The sequence below is a fragment of the Oncorhynchus clarkii genome, chromosome 25, assembly GCF_045791955.1.
Source record: "Oncorhynchus clarkii lewisi isolate Uvic-CL-2024 chromosome 25, UVic_Ocla_1.0, whole genome shotgun sequence".
NCBI lineage: Eukaryota > Metazoa > Chordata > Actinopteri > Salmoniformes > Salmonidae > Oncorhynchus > Oncorhynchus clarkii.
The window spans coordinates 17,939,910-17,952,006 of record NC_092171.1 but is presented as its reverse complement, the minus strand read 5'-3'; the positions used below and the strand labels follow the sequence as shown (position 1 = coordinate 17,952,006).

The window sequence follows — 12,097 nt, the reverse complement described above, 5'->3', positions numbered from 1 at the left end:
AAGCATCGCTACTTTTTTGGTTATCGGGTTCAAGACAGTGCGTAAAATATGTGTTCTGTTCAAGCAAAAGTGATAGCCTATCACAAGTGTGTTTAGGCTTCAATAGGCCTAGCATATAAATTAGCCTACATGTTTTTTTAGGAAAACGAACGAACTATAAGCCTATGTTATTTCACCTTGGCAAATAAACGCATGACCTGCTATATATCTTCAAATACAAAACAAATATAAAACAAACAACATTTTTCTGTCGGATAAACCAGTCACAGTATTCTACACTTTAGGCTTAGGCTTCCTCATATTCGGTAGTCAGGTGTTTTTCCTGAGGTAGCCTATCATATCCTCAGCCGCCTGACCGTCTGCATAGGCTATGTTGAGTTCTGAAAATTTGGATTAGGTGACCTAGCCATGTTTGCAGTTATAACAGTACATCCTGAGTCTCTCCACGCTGTTGCTCGTCAGAGTCCTGCATTATTTGTAGGCTTACTGGGCTACTCCCCATCTGCGCAACACATGGTTGGCGGCCAATCCTCGCAGCAACACAATGTGAAGCCATAATATAACTAACTAGCTTTTAAATAAAAATACATGCAGAACACGTCTACGGTTGTGCACAGGACTGCGATGAGTGTGATATGAAGGGAATTAATTGAGATGCCAGCAATATGATATTATTCCTATTGCTGAATCAATTCAATTAGTTGACAGACCTCGTCAGGACGCATTGTGTGCAATTATTATTTGAACAGATTGAACACTCCATCGTGGCTTCATAGCCTACAGCTAATCTTATTATACATAAATAATTAGATAGCCTACATCAGGCTTATATTACTTAAATTTTCTCAAATAAAACACGACAGTCTACAAACCTTTATGTTTAGGATAACTAGGGCCAGTTGTTTTAGTGGGTTAATGTATTTGACGAGTACTTTCCAGCTAGGTTTCCAGCTAGGTTGGCTTATCCACTAGGTTGGCTGCAGGTAGGTTTCCAGCTGGGTTGGCTTATCCACTAGGTTGGCTGCAGGTAGGTTTCCAGCTGGGTTGGCTGCAGCTAGGTTTCCAGCTGGGTTGGCTGCAGCTAGGTTTCCAGCTGGGTTGGCTGCAGCTAGTTTTCCAGCTAGGTTGGCTTATCCACTAGGTTGGCTGCAGGTAGAAAATCATAGGAAATGTTATTTAAATTACAAGTTGCCTCCAATCAATCAATCTCTGGTTGTGCGTGAGTGTTTGGTGGGGGTCTCTAATTAGTCAGAGGAGGCTAAGTAGTTATACGAATCTAAATGGCACAAAACCTATTCTTTGGCAGGGAATGATATTTGTAGATTAGTGATTCTACGCCTTATTTGCTCAAACTGATCCTCTCAGAAGTAAAAAAGAAAAAAGAAGGTAAATTAGGGGCAATTTAAGACTCGAAATGACACTGGGCGTGTTCCACATTGCATTGACAGTGCAGGCCACTGCAGACTGATCTACAAAGAACTTTGCATCATAAACTACTCACACTCTTATAAAAAAAGGTTCTGCATGGAACCTAAAAGGGTTATAAGCTTGCTTCATAAATGGCACCCCTAAAGGTTCTATATAGAACCGAAATTGATTCCATATATAACCCTACTTGGAACCAATTTTGGTTCAGTGAAGAATAACCCCTGGGTTTCTGATCAAATAACCCTACAAATGGGTTCTATATAGAACCTTTCAGGGTGCCATATGTGAAGCAAGCAATATAACCCTTTTTAGTTCTATCCATAACCTTTTTTTCTAAGAGAGCATTATTATTTGTAGATCAGTCAGTCAGTCACAATTTACCCATGATACATAACGGGTTTGATCCTCTTGGACACGACAATTGCCACCAGCAGCACAGCATATATTAGGCGAGCTCGAGTGGATCACAGATCACTTTTGTCAAAGTGTTCTGCATTATGGGTATACGAATTGTCCGACATGTGGACTGCATGAACTTTACAAAAATCATGTGATGAAGTTGCCTTAAAGTCGCTGCAGTTGCTTCTCACCAACTGCACCATGCAGCCATCACCTTCATTGTGGGAGGCACGATATGTCAACCAATCATTAGGGTGTTTTTTTTGACAAACGGTTTTTTGGGTACCTATACTTTACCATTTATATTTTTGACAACTTTTACTCCACTACATTCCTAAAGAAAATATGTACACCTTACATTTCGAATACTCAGGCTGGACAGCAATATGGTCCAATTCAAGCACTTATCAATATAAAGTCATCCCTACTGCCTCTGATCTGGCAGATTCACTAAACACAAAAACTGCTTTGTAAATGATGTCTGAGTGTTGGAGTATGGCCCCGTCTGTCCATATATATGTCAAACAAATGGTGCCATCTGGTTTACTTAATATAAGAAATTTGATGTATAGCATTTACTTTTACTCAAGTATGATGATTGAGTACTTTTTCTACCACTGTACGTACACAAGTACATTTAAAACCAGATACATTTAGACATTTAATCAAGTAGTATTTTACTTGGTCACTTTTTCTTGAGTCCTTTTTGACAATTGAGTACTTTTTCCACCATTGACCACACATTATGTTTTCAGTGAGTGCGTGGTATGGGGGTATAGAAGTTTATTTCAACATTTATACAGAAAAACTTTTATAAACAAACCATAGCAGATATGTTGATACTGCCATGTGGATCTGAGCCTTGCTGTTGGGGATCCACTACAGTGTGCGACTTTCGGCTGTTACAGATGCACCTCCACCGACTTTCGTCTACAGTCGGCTTCGTTAGGCTTACCGCTGGAACACACCCATTGAGATGTGCGAGATGCATGACTTCACTCTCACACAGTCAAACACAGTATCTGCGGACACTGTCAGACTTACCATCAGGCAGAAGAGCCAATTGCCTCAGGACTCACATCATCGGGGCCTCATGAGCTGGGCATAAAGAAATGTTAAGCAAAAAATATTACAATTATTTCTCAGCTCGAGGTATAATAAATACATTAAAAACTCTGTTTTTTTGCATGGGCTGCATCTCAATCCACTGCATCTGTGGAAGGTGGCAGAGCTACAGCTGTGCTTGTCAGACCAGAAAACATTTCGAAGATCGGTCTTCTCAAACAACGTCTGTTTGGCCTACAAATGAATTTGACCCCTCTAGGGAAAGATGAGGCTCTCATGATGGCGTTCTCCGTTTTGCTCTACGACCTCCACAAGCAATTCCTCTGAAGGTAAGCCGGTACTGGGTGGAAAAATGTATGGAAGTTATTAGGGCATTTCCACGTTAAAGGTATAGAGGTAATTCTATGGTAAATATGTGTCTTTGTTTTTCCTAGGCTTTCTTACATCTCTCAGATATAGGACAGACACTTCAAAAAATACTCCCCTTTGACTACAATTTTGACTATTTTTTCATGTTGTTATTGAATGCATTTCTATGGGCTAATAGCAGTAAGTGCAAATTCAATATTTCATCAAATCATTAAAAAAAATATATGTATACAGTTCATTCAGAAAGTATTCAGACCCTTTGACTTTTTATAAACGTTCTTACGTTAGCCGTTTTCTAAAATGGGTTAAATAAAAAAATCCTCAATCTACAAAAAATGACCCATAATGACGAAGTGAAAACAGGTTTTTAGAAAAGTTCTCAAATTTATAAAAACAGAAATACCTTATTTACATAAGTATTCAGACCATTTGCTATGATACTCGAAATTGAGCTCAGGTGCATCTTGTTTCCATTTATCATCCTTGAGATGATTCTACAACTTGATTGGAGTCCACCTGTGGTAAATTCAATTGATTGGATATGATTTGGAAAGGCACACACCTGTCTATTTAAGTTCCCACAGTTGACAGTGCATGTCAGAGCAAAAACCATGCCCTGAGGTTGAAGGAATTGTCCATAGAGTTCTGAGTCAGTGTGTGAAGTTCCCCAAGAACAAAGTGGTCTCCATCATTCTTAAATGGATGAAGTTTGGAACCACCTTCTTAGAGCTGGCCGCCAGGCCAAACTGAGCCATCGGTGGAGAAGGGCCTTGGTCAGGGAGGTGTCCAAGAACACGATGATCACTCTGACAGAGCTTCAGAGATCCTCTATGGAGATGGGAGAACCTTCCAGAAGGAAAACCATCTCTGCAGCACTCCACCAATCAAGCCTTTATGGTAGAGTGGGCAGACGGAAGCCACTCCTCAGTAAAAGTCACATGACAGCCCGCTTGGAGTTTGCCAAAAGGCACCTAAAGTACTCTCACACCATGATAAACAATATTCTCTGATTTGATGAAACCAAGATTGAACTCTTTGGCCTGAATGCCAAGCGTCACGTCTGGAGGAAACCTGGCATCATCCCTACGGTGAAGCATGGTGGTGGTAGCATCATGCTGTGGGGATGTATTTCAGCGGCAGGGACTGGGAGGCTAGTCAGGATCGATGCAAAGATGAACAGAGCAACATACAGAGAGATCCTTGATGAAAACCTGCTCTAGAGCGCTCAGGACCTCAGACTGAGGCAAAGGTTCACCTTCCAACAGGACAGCGACGCTCCCCATCCAACCTGACAGAGCTTGAGAGGATCTGAAGAGAAGAATGGGAGAAACTCCCCAAATCCAGGTGTGTCAAGCTTGTAGCGTCATACCCAAGAAGACTTGAGGCAGTATTTACTGCCAAAGGTGCTTCAACAAAGTACTGAGTAAAGGGTACTTTACTTATGTAAATTTGATATTTCATTTTATTTGCAACGTTTAAAAAAACTGTTTTGGGGTATTGTGTGTAGATTGATGAGGGAAAAAACATATTTAATATATTTTAGAATAAGGCTGTAATGTAGAAAAATTTGGAAAAAGTCAAGGGGTCTGAATACTTTACGAATGCACCGTATTTTTTTTTTTTACCTACAGGGGTCCTAAAAGTCCAAATCAAATAGCTAAATTATCCTTGATATTACCATCTTAAATCAATTCCATACGTTAGCTTAGTAGTAGTCATACCTCCAAAATCACGTCGCTTCATGCCTCTCTTGCAGTTCTGGAGAATTTTGTATTGCAAAAATGGTTTCAATGGTCCGCTGACTTCAAGCAGCAAGATTCTGATTGGATGTTACATTTCTAGAAACCCCCCACATGCTCGTTGGTGGAACGTGTTATGTTCATTACTGTTTTCCGACCGGGAAGGACACATTTTGCAGAGTTATTCCATATGCTAGTTTGCAAGATTGCAGAAAATGGACGAAAACCTGGAGGAGAAACTTAATTGTGTTTTATACACAAACTCGACATACATCAACATATTTTGACGGGGTTTTAAAATCGGCAACTTCCCAACCTTCCTCAACACTAGCTCGATTTTCATCCAATTGGTAGGCTGTGCGGGTTAGATAGTCTACATGATGAGATTATTATGGATAAAAGCAAGAATATTTATATTTGTCAAACGATAGTCAAGCATCGATCACGTCACCAGAATAAGACCCTCGATATTTATCGGAAAGCAGCATCAAGCTTATCACCGTGCACTTTCACCACCCTGTGAAGTTCATCATAATTTATTTCATCTGTAGCCTAATAAACTGCATGGTTTGTAGTGGGAGGAGAACTATATGATGGTTATTATATCAATATTTGTGCATAAAAGGTGTTTCCACCACCATTTCCCACATAATACATTTTACAGACACAAAAAAGAACAAACAAATGATCTGTTGGCATTTATAAAATTACACCGAAACGTCCTGTTTTTTATATACGATATGACTTTACTTGCATAAAAACTGTGGATGGAAATAATCTAGTATAGTCCAATAGTGTAGTGAGCACTATTGGAGCTCCGCCCAAGCAAGGCTTCAAGTGTAGCGAGGCGTCACTGATTTACACTGGGTCTCCAACACTATTTCTCAATTTTTCTGCCATGAACTTCCCCAGGCTTACCGTATTAGGGAAGTCTGGTTCTCGATGAGTCTACCTTAGTATAAACCCAGCCCTTAGAGTCTAGGGCAGGGGCATAGCCGTGGGAAGTAGGGGTGCTGCAGTCCCCCCTGAAAAATAATAATAAAAACATATAGATTTTTTTTCCCTCTCCCAAAAGTAGTGCAATGGGGCTTTAATAGTCCTGTATGAGCAAACCGATATAGCCGTCTGTAGAGCTGGTAATTCTCAGCCCCCCCACCCTCAAACTATTTCCTGTGGCTATGTGCACTGGTATTCAACTCTTACCCTATGAGGTCCAAAGCCTGCTGGTTTTCTGTTCTACCTAATAATTAACTGCACCCACCTTATGTCCCAGGTCTAAATCAGTCCCTGATTAGTGGGAACAATGAACAAATAAATGGAATTGGCTTCAAGGTCTAGAGTTGAGTTTGAGGGCTCTAGGGGGATAAAATATACATTTCTTTAGTAAAAAGACAGGTGATGCTGATAATACTGCCATCGTCATCTGTGTGTAGCCCAGGTATCTGACGCTGTCTGGCCAAAAAGAGTATGGATGCTTTCTCCGGTGAGATACTGTAATTTCAGCCACCTGTTCGGATGCTGGAATAATTTTGGAAGAACGTGTGAAGGTAACCTACTTTCTGATGTGATTTGTTTGACAATCAGATGAAAACATCATGACTGGTTGTGTTCATGGCACATTAAACGAGAATACATTTTTACAATTAAAAAAATACCTATTTACTATTAAACCCATTTTTAAAATGATCCACATGCAAATGCTACTGCTACAAGCCAACACCTTAACTGTTACGCTGAAGAGGTTCGAACCTGTCAAACCAAAGCCTTAACCGTTACCCCGGTTAATGTGTTGGCTTGACAGTCGCTGGACCAGAGTTCGTCTCCCGGTCAGGCTACCCCTTGCTCAAATTGAGGTGTAGAATCACTGATCTACAAATAGTATTCCCTACCAAATAACAGTCTTAGTGCAATTAAGATTCGTAGAGCTATGCCTCCCCTGGTTTAGGCAATCCCCCTACCAAACACTTATGCACGACCAGACGTTAATTGATTAGAGACAGCATGTGTCAATTAAAGAACATTTCCTACGTTTTTCTACATGCAGCAACCCTAGTGAATTTTTCTGGAAATACCAGTAAACTAAAAAAACTAAAACAACTGTCCCTACATCTATCTCTATTTTGGTTTGGTTGGGGTGGGCATTGTTTTTGTTCTGTGTGTTGTATTTCTATGTGTTTGGCCTGGTATGGTTCCCAATCAGAGGCAGCTGTCAATCGTTGTCTCTGATTGAGAACCATACTTAGGTAGCCTGTTCCCACCTGTGTTTGTGGGTAGTTGTTTCCTGACCTTACAGGACTGTTTCGTGGCGTTCATGCGCTTTGTTGTTTTTTTGTCATTCAGTGTTCAGTTTATTTAATTAAATTTACTATGAACACTTACCACGCTGCGTGTTGGTCCGATGATTCCTATTCTTCATCATCAGACGAAGAGGTGTCTCGACCCCGCTCTGTGCAACTGGGTACTGGACTTCCTGACGGGCCACCCCCAGGTGGTGAGGGTAAGTAACAACATCTCCACCCCGCTGATCCTCAACACTGGGGCCCCACAAGGGTGCTTACTGAGCCCTCCTGTACTCCCTGTTCACCCACGACTGCGTGGCCATGCACGCCTCCAACTCAATCATCATGTTTGCGGATGACATTACAGTGGTAGGCTTGATTACCAACAACGACGAGACGGCCTACAAGGAGGAGGTGAGGGCCCTCGGAGTGTGGTGTCAGGAAAATAACCTCACACTCAACGTCAACAAAACAAAGGAGATGATTGTGGTCTTCAGGAAACAGCAGAGGGAGAACCCCCCCCCCTATCCACATCGACGGGACAGTAGTGGAGAGGGTAGTAAGTTTTAAGTTCGTCGGCGTACACATCACGGACAAACTGCATTGATCCACCCACACAGACAGCGTTGTGAAGAAGGCGCAGCAGCGCCTCTTCAACCTCAGGAGGCTGAAGAAATTCGGCTTGTCACCAAAAGCACTCACAAACTTCTAATGATGCACAATCGAGAGCATCCTATTGGGCTGTATCACCGCCTGGTACGGCAACTGCTCCACCCACAACCGTAAGGTTCTCCAGAGGGTAGTGAGGTCTGTACAACGCATCACCGGGGGTAAACTACCTGCCCTCCAGGACACCTACACCACTCGATGTCACAGGAAGGTCATAAAGATCATCAAGGACAACAACCACCCAAGCCACTGCCTGTTCACCCCGCTATCATCCAGAAGCAGAGGTCAGTACAGGTGCATCAAAGCAAGGACCCGAGAGACTGAAAAACAGCTTCTATCTCAAGGCCATCAGACTGTTAAACAGCCACCACTAACATTGAGTGGCTGCTGCCAACATACTGACTCAACTCCAGCCACATTAATAATGTAAATTGATGTAAAAATGTATCACTAGCCACTTTAAACTATGCCACTTTGTTTATATACCCTACACTACTCATCTCATATGTACATACTGTACTCTATACCATCTACTGCATCTTCCCTATGCCGTTGTGTACCATCACTCATTAATATCTTTATGTACATATTCTTTATCCCTTTACACTTGTGTATAAGGTAGTAGTTGTGCAATTGTTAGGTTAGATTACTTGTTGGTTATTACTGCATTGTCGGAACTAAAAGCACAAGCATTTCGCTACACTTGCATTAACATCTGCTAACCATGTGTATGTGACAAATACAATTTGATTTGACATAGAGGAATATGTTTTCTATATCCTATTCCAGATTATGACCATTGTCCAGTGCTCAAACCCTATCCACATATCCCCTCCCCTCAGTGTATACTGTTTTACATCTAAGCACCTTCATAACAACTATAGTTTGATCACATCTGTAAACTCCATTATACCAGTGCTAAAGGTGTGCACTTTTGCCTGAGGTTATCAGGCACACTTTCGATTAAACTGAGAGGAATTAGTGATGTCATGTTGATAGCATTTGGTTATTCAATGCAACACTCCTATGGATCAAGCTAGTGATATGCCTTAATGAGCCTCTCTTGTATGTGAGAGTAGCATCAGCCTATGGCATTAACATTCTCAAAATGAAAAGACATGGCACCATCTGCTGGAGTAGTCCCAGTGGGGAACCGGAAGGGATTTATTTTTGAAAAAGTGTGTTTATTTTATTACATTTAATTAAAATTTCTATTTCATCTTTAAAATAAATTATCTTCTGATTTCCGTTTGTTAAAAATAGAAGGGTTAACACTAAAGAGGAAAAAAATATCCAATCAGGATTTCCTTTCGTGGTCTCTAGGTAGAAAAATCTAGCTAACTCAACCAGCCATTGGCTAGGCCTTCAGAAGCTGGACAGAAGGCCTAAGCCAAATATTTTTTATAACTAACCCAAGTAGACCACAGACTAACTGCAATTTTAACTTTTGCAAAGGGTAAAGTCTACAAAACTTTGTCCACTCTGTTCATTTTGAAAACAACAAATTTTAGTTTTGGAAACAGAACTGTATTGAGATCAAATGTTTCATTGGTTAGCAGAATATCAGCCAATTTCCATCTTGCTCCATCTTCCCCCACTACCGGCCACTGGGCTTCCTCTCACCACCATATTTAGTAGTGAGTGGAAACGCCAACCGGATGCTTCACATTTATACATCCGGTGAAATATCTGTCTCATTGTTCCATCTGTGCCTCTGTCATTCAACTGTATTAGAGCAGAATTTGAGTGACAGAGGAATGAAGCAATTACATTTTGACTTGCAATGGGCGGGAGTCAGGACCATTTAATAAAAGAAAGTGAAGGCTGAGATATGTCACTACTGAGAGCGCAATAAAAAATATCAGTGGCTCAAGCAGTTTTCCCAATCTAACGCTAGTAATATTAACTAGCTTGTGTTGTAGTAGTGTGACAGTGACCAAGTTTACATGCGCACAGTATTCTGCATAGTAGCTCATATCTCGCTTAAAGGCACTGCATGGCCAATCCAACTTCTGCATTGGCCGTGCAACATTTATGGTGATACGGCCTCTGCAGAAGTCGGAATTAATACTTATTGTGCTTCGTGGAGCAGCACAGAGCTGTTGTGAAGGAAGTGAGTTTATACAAGACATCCTGACCCCACCTACCGTCAACCAATCCTGTAAATGTGGAGCTTTATGAGCTACTAAATATATATAGCACTCTGCAATGTTACAAAAGTTGAGAGGCACGCCCGCAATGCGGTACGGAACTCAATTTGGCCTCTGCATGCCTCCAGAGGCTCCGCAATTGCATCACACCTTCCACATAGAGCCACCGACCCCATTTTCGGATCATGTCTGAATTGGCTTTACAGGTCTTATTTGGAATAAGCTGTTTACATGCAGATTTGATATCCTGCTCACAAGTATCCCTGTAACCACAAATAAACAGAATATTCCTAATTTAAGGTAATTTGGGTTAACTGGAATAGTAACAAAAATATGGACACTGACTCACTCTGATTGGCTGGGCCTGGCTCCCAAGTGGGTAATCCTGTGCCCTGCCAGGCCCACCCATGGCTGTGCCCCTGACCAGTCATGTGAAATCCATAGATTAGTGCCTAATGAATTTATGAACTGTAACTCAGTAAAATCGTTGAAACTGTTGCGTTTATATTTTTGTTAAGTATGGATTACTAATGCATTCATTCTACCAATGTAAGACATTCTGGTGAGTACTACTTTATTTAGACTTCTGGGGCAACAAGTCATGACAGAAGAGAATCTACATGTATCTAACTATAGCTAATAAACAAATGGCCCCCCAAATGTCAAAAATTGTAATATGGCCTACCAAATGTCAGAAATTATAATATGGCCTACCAAAAGTCAGAAATTATAACATGGCCTACCAAATGTCAGAAATTATAATATGGCCTACCAAATGTCAGAAATTATAATATGGCCTACCAAATGTCAGAAATTATAAGCAGAAACGTGTCTAAATTAGGGGTGAAAGTAGCCAGTAGGCTATACAGTCCAGTACAAAGTATCTGTAAAATAAATTATGGAATTACAGTGGATCGAAACGCACAGGTAGCCTACCCTTTGAAGTGATTTGTTTGAACATCAGATGAAAACATCCCACAACACCCATGATATGCAAAACTGAGCCTGTGCAAACAAAAACAGTAAACGGGATAAAATGTTTACATGGCACAGTATCCCCTTTAAGATCAGCACATCCCAGGCATCTTATCTGGGTTTCTCATAACCTGAAAAGGCTTGTATCCAGGTTATTGTAAACAGGATATGTATGCTGTTTATATGCATCTACTCAATAACAGAATACTTAAGTATCCTGAATAATATGGGATATTGGTGTGCATGTAAATGTGATCAGTGTTAGCTAGCTTGTGTTGTAGTAGTGTGACAATGGCAACAGCAGCTGCAGTGGGTATTATCAACTTCAAAGTGGATGTTGCTAATTTGTTAGCATCACCCTTTTCAAGATACACTTTCAAACTTAGTTTACAAATCATCACCTGGTGAGTGGCATTTTGTTGTTGTTGCAGCTCACTTACTGTTAGTTATCTCTCTGAAAATAATGATCATGAAACATTGTTGCATTTAAACTTTATATCACCGGTTAGGGGGAAGAACGTTATAAAAAATATTTGCAATGCAATTTTATTGTTGTGATTTCATGGGGAGTAAATGGGCTGCATATTCTTTAACATTATTTGATGCTGTGTGTGACTGCAGTCACCATACCAGCCGTGTCTATGTGACCAAAACGTTCTCTCCTTCAGAGCCATGGAGTGCACAGGTATTAAGGTCGATGTCGTTTCAGCACCACGAGCCTGTCACCTTTGATGTGACACTGTTGTTGTCGCTATTGGTGATGGTGTGATCGTGGTGTTAGGCTACCACAGGTTGTGTAAACAGTTTTTGTTTTTCTGGTCGCATTATTTTATGCATTATTTCACACGTGTCAATGCCAGTTGTCTCTGTGTGCGCGGCAGCCCGAAGCACGGCCAGGCTTGTTTGATTAATTCATAAAGTCATCAAAAAGCATTCCTCTTCCTTGACGAGAACGGTCGGACTACAGAAGATATGTCGGGCGTATTAAGCAATGCTATTTTCTTGATTTGATACAACGTAAATG

General features: G+C 41.0%; 1 protein-coding gene across 1 annotated transcript in view; it reads right to left on the bottom strand.

Annotated features, from left to right (window-relative positions):
• The window catches only part of LOC139384057 (dnaJ homolog subfamily C member 17-like), a 491,465-nt gene that overhangs the window by 13,250 nt on the left and 466,118 nt on the right, over positions 1-12,097 (bottom strand). The window lies entirely within an intron of this gene.